General features: G+C 43.6%; 1 protein-coding gene across 1 annotated transcript in view; it reads left to right on the top strand.

Moving 5' to 3' along the window:
- The window catches only part of DTYMK (deoxythymidylate kinase), a 191473-nt gene that overhangs the window by 93139 nt on the left and 84587 nt on the right, over nt 1–13747 (top strand). The window lies entirely within an intron of this gene.

Genomic DNA, 13747 nt, shown 5'->3' on the forward strand with positions numbered 1-13747 from the left:
ATTCTTAAAATTTTATATTGATCCTACCAATAGGCAGCTGGAGAATCTCCTCATTAACAGTGCATCTTATGGACTGTTTCGGCCACTGCTCCGAATCTCCTCCTGATCAACTAGGCTCCTTGTAGGCTACCTTTCCAAGGTGGACATCCCCCAGCTTTTTCTCTCTCTCGCTGTCCACCAGCAAGGCCTCTCCTCTCTCCAGCCTTACTCCTGGCACAAACACAACCCCATCTCTCTTTTTGTCTCGCTCTCCTCTGATACACACCCCCTTAGCTCTCTCTCAATCACCACCACTAAGGGCTCCCTCCCCCAGCATACTGTATACCCCCATAGTGCTCTCTTGATGACCACCACCTCCTTATAACTGACTCCTTCCATGGATCTCTCCGGCTTTCTCTCTCCTTCACATATGCATACATCCCTGGCTTCTGCACCCACAGACAATCGAGTCTCTCCTCTCCTGCTGCATCTCATCTTCCCTGCCCCCCTCCCCCCCCAACAAGCAGTGACAGCTCAGCGAAGATCACATCGTCCTCCTACTCCTCCTCCGTTTTGCATTGAATGCAAAATTTGAACTACATGGTTCAAATTTTACATTCGGTGGCAGAAGAGGAGGCTGTGGCCTGACGCACAGTTTCTCTGTCCTTGCCTTCTACTTGTGATCAACTATTGACCCTTGCACTCTCTCCACCACTCATCTCTGTTCTCATCCACTGTTATCCATGTCTTGCTCCTTCCATTCCTGCAGTAAGGCGTATCAAACCACAGCCTTGGCTGACCTCCAGAATCCACTACCTGTGCCTGATCTGATGAACACCTGATTGCATACCTTCTACATCTTTCTGAGTTTGATCTGAGCCCAACTCAGTGGGGGTTCCTCTCGGTTTACTCAGTGCTTCTCATCTTCGCATAGAGGATACACCCATCTCTTCACAGCCTCTAGTTGTTCACTTCGTAAGAGGTTTGCTTTTGTCACAACCCCCAGTCATACCTCTGTATGTGTAATGGGACCTCATCGCTAATCTCTCCAGTTGATAAATGTTCATTTTGAACTGCTTGTGTTCCTGTCCTTTGACATACTTGACCTGGTTGTTTTTGGTGGCTGTTCCTTTGGCTCGCAGGGTCCATAAGCTTTAGCCCTGGTGGCAGTTCCAATATTTCATCGCAATAGAGTGGTTCTCTGCATGCACCCTGGGTTCCTGCCTCAGCTTGTGTCGGGGTTTTATCTACATCAGTTGCTTGTCTTGCCTTGCCTACATCCTTCCCACAGTCTCATGCCCCTGGCGAGCGCTCATTCCACGCCTTGGACTGCAAGAGAGCATTGGCCTTTTCCTTGAATTGGCCTAAGCACCACAGGCAATTTACCCAACTTTTTGTTTCCTTTCATACCATCAGGAATGCACAATATCTAATTGGCTACCTGATTATTTTCCTTATGCCCAGGCTGGGCTGCCTAGGAGGATCCTCTTAAGGCTTGCAGTGTCAGAGCCATGGCTGTGTTGCTAGCCTCCCTTGAGGAAACTTGCTAGGCTGCTGTGTGGTCTTCATTACACACATTTATATCTCGTTCCTGCTTTAGGTAGCATGCCCACAGTAACAGATTTGCATGGATAGTAATGCAGAATTATTTTGGGATCTAGAATCTAACTCCACCTGCCTAGGCCTGTTTTTATTCTCTCCCAGGCTACACTTTTGCCGATTTGCACGTGATTTCAGGTTTATCTATTTTCTGACCTCACTGTTGCGAGGTCAGAAATATAACATACTTTGACCTGAGTAAATGGCTACTTAATGGTGGCATTGCAAAACAAAAACATATCAGTGTTGTAGAGCACACTTTTCTCTTTCAGATGATACTGTTCACAAGCTGATTCAGGCAGACTCTTTTTTAATAATTGGCTTTGAACTTTGGTACATTTTACCATTTGTGCTCACAGTGCCAACTTTGAAGAGATCCTGCAGGGCGGTTATAGATGCTGGTTAGTTGCAAATCTGGCAGTATTATGTCCAGCACAAGCATAATGGTTGTTCAAAATTTCAAGTCCGTATCTTTGTTTGCATGGAAGTTGTTGCGGTCTGAATATTGGTCCAAATATGTTCCGATGAATCGCGAACAATTTTGATGCACACTTTGAGTCAACTTGTTTGACTGGATTTTGCATCCATAATGTTAAAATGTATTTCATCGGAATTAGCATAAAAAACTGTACAGGATTTGAATTTTTTAGCCATTCTTATAAATGTGTTTGGATTTTATTAGACCCCCAAAATGGCATTTTGGTAAATGTCGCGCGCTCATGGACTGACAACCTTTCAGAAAAGGGGGTCTAGATCTGCAACTATTGCAGTTAGAGACCTCAAATTTTGGGAAACTTCGTTTAACACCTGACTCGCGCAACAGATAAAATTTGAACAAAATTGGAGACACGATGGTGGGAAGGTTCAGACCACTTGGCATAAATGTCATCAATGTACTGTTTGTATAGCCATATTGCAGTCTGAAATGGATGTTGAATCATGTTTAGTGAGCTTTCTTTCTTTCTGTCTGTCTGTCTTTTTGTCTTATGCGGGGTTTTTAATATTTATAAAGTTTTAATGAGTTGATTTTCTTTTTATAGTGCACTGTTTGTTGTTCTTAGTGGCTGATACTGGTCTCATCGAGCTTTTAATGTTATATTGCAGGTACTTTTGCTGCCTTTTTTGCAGTTCATTTTAAGTGAGTTGCAACATTACTGTCCTCATTCTATATATAATTTTGGTCTTTTTACACTTCAGGTGCTCCTTTTCTTACACAAATGGCTTTTAGCACTTTGGTTACTTTTTCAATATCACAGATTACATATTTTTATTTAACAAAATTTATAATTGGTTAGTTTGTGAGTGTCCCTTTAATTGTGGAAAAACCTCCACTTTAAATATATTACAAAACAATTGAAACCTCAAACCTCCAAACAGGAAAAATACAAAAGTATTTACTATATCCTTGTTATATCAGGAGTAGGTTAATATCATTGGTTCCCTAAGAAGGAAAAAGAGAAAAAAAACCCAGACGCAAAAAACTCATATTTAATGAGAAAAAGTGAATGAGATGAAAAACTCTCTTACCTTCTTTTTTTATAACTAATAAAGGGACACCCACCCCAAACTAAACTATCACAGACTAATCCCAGCCCAAAACATACAAAAAAGGGGCTACCTACAGAAAACAACTGCTACAGGAGAGCACAACAATCCATACAGTTCATTAAAGAGGCATTATGTTAAACACCCTCACACTGACTTTCACTATCAAACAGCAGACTAGCCCATAAATAGCTGATACTTAGCTTTAATTAAGCAGACAATATCTAGTCCACAAATCTTAACGACATCTGCTGCTGTGAACTGCAATGAACAGCAGTGAGCTGAAAATTGCTGAAAGTTCCTGTGAATTGCTGTAAATGCTGAAGACAGGCACTCCCCCTAGGGACTCCGGAGCCCTACAAAAAGTCTTTCCACCGACGAAAAAAACGCCAACCCTTCAACAAGAGCGCCTTGTTTTGCCAATCTCATGGCTGCGTCAGGAAGGGCGCTTCAAAAGATCCATCTGGTATTCAAACGAACGACAATAGAAGCTGAGTCTGTGTCGTCAAAAATAACAAAGGTGGAACAGGAAGTAGAATGTAGACCTGCTTATACTCTTAAAGTGACGTCATCACGTCATTAAATAATGGCGTATCCAATCAGAACTTGGAAAAGCAAATGAAACTACGCCTACAAAACATCAGTAGTAGGCATTCCATTCAATGTTCCTGTTTAATCCTGTAGGTATAACTGATTTTAATAAATCCAATGTTGTTCCTTACGCCATAAGATTGTTTTACTATCCCCCCCCCTCTCTTTCCCATTAGAACTTGGTCGATGACCATACATTGTAACTGATTAAAATGATGTTGAGCCTGCACACAATGGCAAGTCATAGGTGCTTCCAACTTAGAGTTTGTAATACAGTGTCAATGTTCAATGACCCGAGTTTTAAATTGACGAGTAATGTGCCCTACATACAACAAGTTGCACGGGCACCGAAAAATATAAATCACATTTTTAGATTCACATGTAGTTCTATGTCTCAATTTGTAAATCTTCCCATCTGAAGATTTAAACTCAGAACTCTCAATTGTTATGCCACAAATCGAACAGTTTCCACACTTTTGATGACTTTCTTCAAGTTGTACCATATTAGACCACACATCAGCAACGCTGAGTTTATCCTGTAGATTTTGATTCCGAGCAAAAGATAACATAAGATGATGATCCTGGAATGCTTCCTGGGTAAGCTTAACATTCCAATGCTTCCTTAATATAGCAGAGATTTGGGGAGATCTGTCTTCTTTTAGAGAGTTAGATTATTTCAATAGAGTTTGTTTTTCTCCTGCTAAATATTAGAATATTTTTATTTGACACCATTTTTGCTCTTCCTTTATCTTATATATGGTTATATCACTTATATATGGTAAATAGAATATGTACTCTCATAGGGAAGATGGCCGACAGATAGGAAGCTCCCTCACCGAGCTCCCGAAATCCCAGAGGAGCTGATCACCCGGGCCGCCCTCGACCGCCCTCGACCGGAACGGGCCAGGAGAGAACTGAACCACGGCTGAATCGTGCCGTACTGATCATCGATCCGACCAGACGAGGATTTGGAGGGCAACCGGCGAGTCCCGGAGGAGCTGACCGCGCCACGTGGCCCATCTGCCTGCGAACGACCAAGACCCAGAGCGGCCGAACTCGCGGGGTCATCCAAGGAGAGGCGAGTGCCCTGACCGGACCGGAAGGGTTCGGACACCGCCGGAGTCGAGGACCAGGCGAGGACTTAAAGGGCAACCGGCGAGTTCCGGAGGAGCGGACCGCGCCACGCGGCCCATCTGCCTGCAAACGACCAGACCCAGAGCGGCCGAACTCGCGGGGTCATCTAAGGAGAGGCGAGTGCCCTGACCGGACCGGAAGGGTTTGGACACCACTGGAGTCGAGGGCCTCATTCCGAATCACCCAGCCTTGCTGATTTGGGAGACCTGATCTGACCCGGAGGCAGACGCTGGATCCGACTTTCCGGGCCGCGATTCGGAGAACGATCGACGTCGGGAGAAGACGGAAGGATAAGCCGCAACTAATCTGGAGACTCGAGTGGCTCGCAGAGAGGAACGCTACCGGGCTAAGAGCTACGGAGCTGCCTGCAGAGCCTGACTCACCGAGCCCCCCCCCCCCCCCCCCCCCCGCAAGACCGCAGAACCTGACCCGCTAAGCTCCAGCCGACCGTTGAAGTCCAAGACCGACCGGGAAGACTAACCTGCCCAGCACCACAGCCAAGGAACAGAAGTTGCACTGCCGCGAATGAACAGAGTAATTAAATGCCTGCTTATCTTAACTGCATGCATGCACTGATTTCGCATGATTTAAAAACCCTCGCTTTATCTGCTTTGCTCTGCACACTTTAAAGTGAAAGCACCATGCATGCATTGCTTTAGTATTACTTAAAAATCCTCGCTTTATTTGCTTTGCTCTGCATACTTTAAATTGAAAGCAAATGTGTCCTACACCAATATTGCACCTTAATTGTTGCCATGCTTTAAATTGAACTGTTGCTAAGATTAATGCAAATGCAAATAATACTCCGTTTGCCTAGTAATGAACTGTTACCAAGTAGTAAGTGCAAGCTGGCCAGCAATAAACTGTTGCCAAGCTTCAAATTAAATTAAATTGTGGCCAAGCTTGCCAAGCTTAAATACAAACACCACCTAACTTGCCTAGCACGGAACTGCTGCCAGCTTTAAATTAATTGTTGCTAAGCTAATAGCAAATGCCAGCACTACCTCGCTTGAATTGTAGCCAAGCTCAAATGCAATTGTAAACTTTGACTCGCTTAAATTGTAGCCAAGCCCAAATGCAATTGTAAACCTTTGTACCTCACTTGAATTGTAGCCAAGCTCGAATGCAATTGTAAACTTGACTCGCTTAAAGGTACACCAGATACATATTTACCACAACGCCTAGTACATAGACATGAACACCAGCAATGCACTCCTAACTATCCAGTGTCTCACTATACTCCTACACGCACACACAACCCACAACCTAGTCAACGACAACCCTACTACTCACAAACCGCATAACACTCACATACACACAATGCACGCCCAAAACAACAACCACAACAACCCGCTTACATCTCACCAATCCTATGCACAACCTTTAAACAACCTACCAAATCAAAGACACAATAACCAACCAATTGCAATAACCTCCGGATATAAACACCACCGACAAAATGAGGAAAACAATGACAACAACAAATCCAACTACAGAAGAAATAGACAACTAATAAAAATAAACACGTCACACCCCACCCTGGGACCACATCACTCAATCCAACTAGGATACATCAATGCAAGATCAGCAGTAAGCAACTCAGTAGACATACTAGATTGGATCATCACAGACAAATTAGACCTCCTATTCATCACAGAAACCTGGTTCCATAGTCCCACAGACCCTACCATCTTACAAACGTGCCCACCAGAATACAAAATCACGCACTGGACAAGAAATGGAAAAAAAAGAGGAGGCGGAATAGCTATTATATACAAACCTGAATTCACCATCACAATCACGGGCGAATCCACCTCACCACAACTTGAAATTGCATCGACTAGAATCAACCATCCAAGCCTAACAGGACACCTCAACACAATCCTATTCTACAGGCCACCAGGAAAATGGCAAGACGCCCAAACACAACTCGTGGATTTCATCTCGAATACCTGCGTATCAGCCTCAAACATCCTCATACTAGGCGACATCAACTTACACCTAGAAGATGACACCTTACCAAATACACGAGAATTCAAAGAATTCCTAAAACTCTGGGATCTGCAAACACCTAACATACAACCAACTCACGAAAAAGGACACACACTAGATATCATAACGAATAGATTCGAACCGGACTCAACTATCATACTCGCTAACACAACATGGACACCCACATTATGGTCAGACCACCATAAAGCAAATGTCACTCTTTACTGGCGAAAAATACAACTAAACACAAACACCAAACATAAGCGAACAACCTACACTACGAGAGGAAAAATAGACCCCACAACATTCTGGCAACAGATCTACCAGAACGAATGGACTACAAATGCTGACACCACCCAATTCCTCCAAGAATGGGACGATATAAGCACAAGAACATTAGACAAAATTGCCCCAGTCCAAACTAGAACATCACACAGGAAAAATGCAAATCCATGGTTCACCGAAGAGCTGAAAAAACTAAAAACACAAGTCAGGAGACTAGAACGAGCTTGGAACAAAAAAAGAGACGAACAAACACGAAACGACTGGAAACTACTCCGAAGAAAATACAAATATACCATAAAACAGACAAAAAGACTACACTACAAAACATTAATAGGACCAAACTACAAAGACACACATAAACTCTTCAACCTCGTGAACAAACTGTTAGACACCACACCAGTTACAACCAACGGCAAAGATACACCAAGTGTTGACAACCTTGCGACATACTTCAAGGAGAAAATTATACTACTACGACACAAAATAACCGCCAGCCCTACAGAATACACCACTCTTCTAGATTGTCTAGATCCAGAAGAAGGAACACACCCAGCAGACAGAACCTGGACCAAATTTGAACTACTGTCAGAAGACCTCATCTCGATAACTCTCAAAAGATATGCCAAATCCAACTGCAAACTAGACATATGCCCAAATAGCCTCATGAAATCTGCTCCTCAACAATTCATAATAGACCTAATAAACCATATAAACCACATGCTACAAAATGGACTCTTCCCAAAAGAAAAAGGAAAAATCTTACTCACCCCAATTCCTAAAGATACAAAGAAAAACACGAGCGAAATAGCCAACTACAGGCCAATAGCATCCATACCACTAATAACCAAGATAACTGAAGGTATGGTAACTAAACAACTCACAATCTATCTAGACAAACATTCAATACTCCATGATGCCCAATCAGGATTCCGTTCGAATCACAGCACAGAAACAGTATTAGTCACCCTCATGACCAAATTCAAACAAATAATTGCAACTGGCAACAATATACTCCTCCTACAATTCGACATGTCAAGCGCCTTCGACATGGTTGATCATGGAATCCTACTACACATACTTGAATACTTTGGCATAGGAGGAAATGTCCTGAACTGGTTCAAGGGGTTCTTAACCATGCGTTCGTATCAAGTCACATCAAATTCAACCACGTCCAAAGCATGGACACCTGAATGTGGAGTCCCACAAGGATCGCCTCTCTCACCAACTATATTCAACCTAATGATGATCCCTTTAGCAAAACTCCTATCAAACCACAACCTCAACCCATACATATACGCCGATGATGTGACAATATACATCCCATTCAAACAAGATACCAAAGAAATCTCCAACGAAATCAATCAAAGTCTACACATCATGAACACATGGGCAGATGCATTCCGCCTGAAACTAAACGCAGAAAAAACCCAATGCCTGATACTCACCTCCCAATACAACACAAATGAATTCAACGCAATAAACACACCAACCCTAAACCTCCCAGTCTCAGAAACGCTAAAAATCCTTGGAGTCACCATCGACCGCCACTTAACACTCGAAACCCACGCGAACAACACAACCAAGAAGATGTTCTACTGCATGTGGAAATTGAAAAGGATAAGACCATTCTTCCCAAGATACGTCTTCCGCAGCCTAGTGCAATCCCTCGTCCTCAGCCACCTGGACTACTGCAACTCACTATACGCGGGCTGCAAAGAGCAAATACTGAGGAAACTTCAAACAGCCCAAAACACAGCAGCCAGACTCATCTTCGGAAAACCAAGATATGAAAGGGTAAAACCACTACGAGAGAAACTACATTGGCTTCCACTTAAGGAACGCGTTACTTTTAAAGTTTGTACACTAGTCCATAAGATCATCTACGGCGAAGCCCCAGCGTACATGTCTGATCTAATAGACCTACCACCCAGAAACACTAAAAGATCATCCCGAACACACCTAAACCTCCACTTCCCCACTTGCAAAGGCATGAAATACAAGACGCTGCACGCGTCAACCTTTTCCCACAAGAGCACGCAGGCTTGGAATACACTACCGCACAACCTGAGAATGATTGACGATCAAGCTTCCTTCCGTAAACTACTAAAGACTCACCTGTTTGAACAAACTTACGGAAAGAGCCAACTCACATAGAGTCCATACTCACTATTCATCAATGCAATTTACATCCACTTTGATCCCTCATCCCGCACCCCATGGGACAGGATCTTAGTACGTTTTATGGGTGAATGTATCCCATCAACATTCCATGATCCAAATCTTAAATTACTCATAAAACCAAGTAGACTTCGACATCCAGCAGACCCATCTCTGTCCCAAGGTAGTGTCCCAGCTCACCACCTCGTTCCTGTCCCAGCCCAATGGTATGACCAGCTGTTCATCACTTCCCAATGGCTTGTACCTGACTCCAGGAGTGCAATCCCCATCCCCCATCTCCCCCCCCCCGCCTGAAACCTCCCCCCCACCTTCCCTCTACCAACCCTCCCCCCTCCTACCTCATCATCCATCCTGCACCAAGTATACTCTTTCAACAGCTCCCAAACAGCCTCCCACAGCACACACTCTCTCCCACCAAACCCTCTATACCCTTGTCCTTCCCACCCCCCTAGAATCTCCAGCATTGCAATTCTCTCTCCTGGAAAGCTACTCTCCTCGCTATTTTGCTCCCTACCCGGTTCTCCCTCTCAAGTATCCACTTCTCTCTTACAATTGCCATATGAAGAAAAATCCCCGTATCCCCCACCCATATGCCCTCCCTCGAACATTGTGTATCTGAGCCCCTACTGCACTAAACAGCAAGCTGAGCTCCATCTCTATCACATTACACCAGCATTGTACATCTATCCAGCCCCCACCCCCATCCATGTGAGTGAATTTGCAACCCCACAAATGCATGAGAAAAAACATCGAACACTGGACCTTCACAGTATTCCTCAACAGTTGCTCCTTCCCTTTCAAACCCCCCACTACTTGCACTTATCTGCAATAACATGTTATAGTTCAGCACACTATAAACACACTGCCCCTGTGTATATCTCTTACATTTTACCCGCCCACCAGAGAGCACAGAAAATTGCAATTAACAACAATATAAACAAATCATTGTGATGCAGGCAGCTCTGCTGAGTAACTCGGTTGGCTTCCATCGGCATTTTCAAGCTACCAGGCAACAGTTAATAGTATTACCCTCCATCTGGCTGATGTTGTGAGATCCGCCTACTTTCTCACCAGTTCTCCTGTCACATCCAGACTATCAAACACTCCCGCCAAGCAGTTTGCCTCCTTCTTGCTGCATACCGGCTGTTTAAGTGCTTTCATACTGTCCAGTACAAGGAACGCCCTGTTCGTTTGAAGACAAAGAAAGAAGGGAGAAAAACAAAAACAACAAAAAACACAAATCCCTCATCACGACCTCCAACAGTGTCCCAATTGAGTGCAGGGGTAGCATACAGTTCCTTAGTCCGTCTAATAAGGCTTCGCCTGTTTCAAGTTAGCACCCAGCCCCCAACCAGGCTCTCTGCTCCTCATATTACCACTTAGCCAGGAAACTTTGCAGCTCTTCAGGGCTTTCCATAAACAAAGCCTTGCCCTCGTGCTGCACTCGTACCCGTGCTGGGTATAGCAGCGAAAACTTGACTCCTTTGTTGAATAGCTGGGAGCAATACGGTGAGAGTCGTTTCCTCATCTCCGACACTCTTGGTGAAAAATCCTGAAATATCAGGATACTTGTGCCGTTATGGACCACATTCCTTCGCTGCCGATACTTGGCCATTAGCTGAGCCTTCTCAGCATAGTTAAAGATGCGGGCGATTACCGGTCGTGGCTTGCTGTTCTGCTCCTTAAAGACACCCACGCGATGCACCCGCTCAGCCCGGAGCCTCTGGCCATCAACCTCCAGTCCCAACTCTCTGGGTAGCCACGACTCTACTAGGTCCCACAGTTCCTTTTCCTTTACACTTTCTGGGACCCCTACCAGCCTGATGTTATTTCTTCTGCTCCGGTTTTCTTGATCTTCTACTTTCTCTTCTTTTACAACGTTTCTCAAGCGCAGCCATCTGGGAATTCACTCCACTCACCAAATCCTCCTGGCGGGATATTCGTTCCTCTGCGTGCTGTATACGATTGCCCTGCGCTACTAGATTTTCTTTCATATCGTCCATAAAAGCGTGAAGGGCTGACAGTTTGTCATCCAGCACTGCCGCCATATGTTTCATTATTTCCTTAATTGCAGCTTCTTGTAATGCAATCACTGGTGGGGTCTGCTGCTGACTCTCCCCTGCAGAAGTTGTTCCGGACGCCATTTTGGCAACGGTTTGCGCTCCGCGGATTCTCTGTGTTCGCGGGGTCCGAGCTGGCATGCCCAGAATATCCCCTTAAAACACCTCTGTAGCTGGGCAAACAACACCTGGGATGTTCCTCGATATTTCAGGTAGGCACACAGATTTCTGAACCGGGGTGTGAAGCAGTTATATAGCAGTTTTTCTAGCTATGGCGAGGAGAGCAGCCAAGGCACGTCTGCTCAGGATCCAGCCATCACGTGACCCCTAAGATACACAATGATTTATATATATACAATGATTAGCTATATAATTGAAAAGAAACAATACCTATAAACAATCATTACATCACTGGTCCCTAATCTCTACATCCAAGCAATGCTAGAAGTTTCTAGACCAGGAAAAGAAGCAATGATACACTGTAATGTACATATATCCATCACTGATTATTACATCATCCAGGCTCTTATCAGCTGGGGGGGGGCCAGGAGTTTCTTTGACCAGGAAATATGGTTCTCTGCGCAGTTCGTACGTTACAGACGAGCTCCCAGTTTCACTGATAAAACTCCCTTTTTTTTTATTAGGCTTAGAACTCATGTTCAGAGCTAAGGAAAAGTACAGAATGCTTGAGAATTTCTCTGTTTAGGTAAACAAGCCATACTGTGGGAATGTGGTCACATGTTTCCCAGTCCAGGTGGCCAGTCTGAACTCGAAAACAGGCTACACCTCTCCCTTCAAATACCAAATGAATTTGAGCTGTGTCTTATTTTCTATATTCCAACTTATTTTCACACAATAAAAGTTACACAATCATTTTTAAACAGAATTACTTCTAATAAAAAATACAGACCCCAAGTGCACTGGTTGGTCAAGGCAGAGTTGAAAAACAATCTTTAAAATTCACTTTTATTACATTCAGTCCTTGATTTTCAATTCTGTCTGAATGACAGTCCATACATGTTATTACTCTATATCAGGTAAAACAACAACAACAACAAAAAGGAGCAAGGCACATTATACAAATGGATAATATACTGAGCACTAATTTCAACAAACATACTAAAGTTAGTAGGAATTATAGTCCAAGGGAAATGTTAATAATGCTGCCCACCAATAACTAACCAAAATTCAGTATTACAAATAATACGTACTGCTTAGTTACTTTAAACTACACAATTTGCCCAGAACAAAGGTCAGTGCACAAGGCAATATTTAGAGTTATTAATCAGGTTGTGGAAGGAATCCACCGGTGAAATTCACTTCCACAAGTATTCAGAGTTAGTCATCTTGAGCCTTATTCCTTTGTGTAAGGGCAAATAAATATTACAACATGCAAGTAGTAAATTATGCTATATTAATTTCTACTGGTAAACTATCTGAGTATAATAAACTATCTGAGTATAATAAAAAAAAACTTAATCATATTGCAAAGTAATAAGCTGATTAATGTCAGTTCTAATACATTTTACTTTGGCTAAGGTTTCAGCATAAATAGCATTTATCATCTCTACACTTGTACCAAAAGCTCCTTGCAATGTATCATACCAAGTTCATTTTACTCTATATCTAGGCAATTGAGGGTACTATAATATTTACATAGGTCTTCATAGGTGTAGTGTTTGTTCTGTCCTCTGACAGCCTTACCCTGATTTATAATGTGGCCCTGGGATGAGTTTGATACCTTTGCTGTCATTCTCACTGCAGAGTCACATGAACAATGCATTGTGGGTGGTGTGGTTCTCGGGGAATGTAGCTACACTGGCCTGTCTGCATAAAACTCTTATTATTGGTTGTGCTGTTGCTAGATGGCAGGCTTTGTTCCCATTGGTGGGTCTCCCCCTGCTCCCTGGGCCAGTGTGTGTCCTTCTCTATCCCTCTCACATGGAGGCAGTCTCTATCTTGTTAAGAGAGCACCCTTTCCTGCCATACCCCCTATTAATGTACTTGGTTTTTTACCTTGTGTATATCTTACTGAAGAGATATTGTACTCCAGTCACCCAGCTCTGAGCTACTGTCTTCTCAGAATTACGGAGTCTCGATGCCATGGGGCAGTGCTTCTGAATTACATCTGACTGTGAGTAATCTTTGTGTTATTCAATAAAGGAACTTCAGAAATATAGAGTCTTCAGGTGTGAATTGGGATGCCAAGGTTAAACGTCAGGATATCTAAACTTAGAGGACAGTTTATGAGAGGCCTGAATAGTAAAAAACCAATCAGTGGGGAACCAGGCAGTAAAAACTAGGGTTACCATTCGTCCGGATTTCCCCGGACATGTCCTCTTTTTGAGGGCATGTCCGGGGCGTCCGGCGGATTTTGCCTGCAC

Source organism: Microcaecilia unicolor, chromosome 10 (assembly GCF_901765095.1).
Source record: "Microcaecilia unicolor chromosome 10, aMicUni1.1, whole genome shotgun sequence".
In the NCBI taxonomy this organism is placed as follows: Eukaryota; Metazoa; Chordata; class Amphibia; order Gymnophiona; family Siphonopidae; genus Microcaecilia; species Microcaecilia unicolor.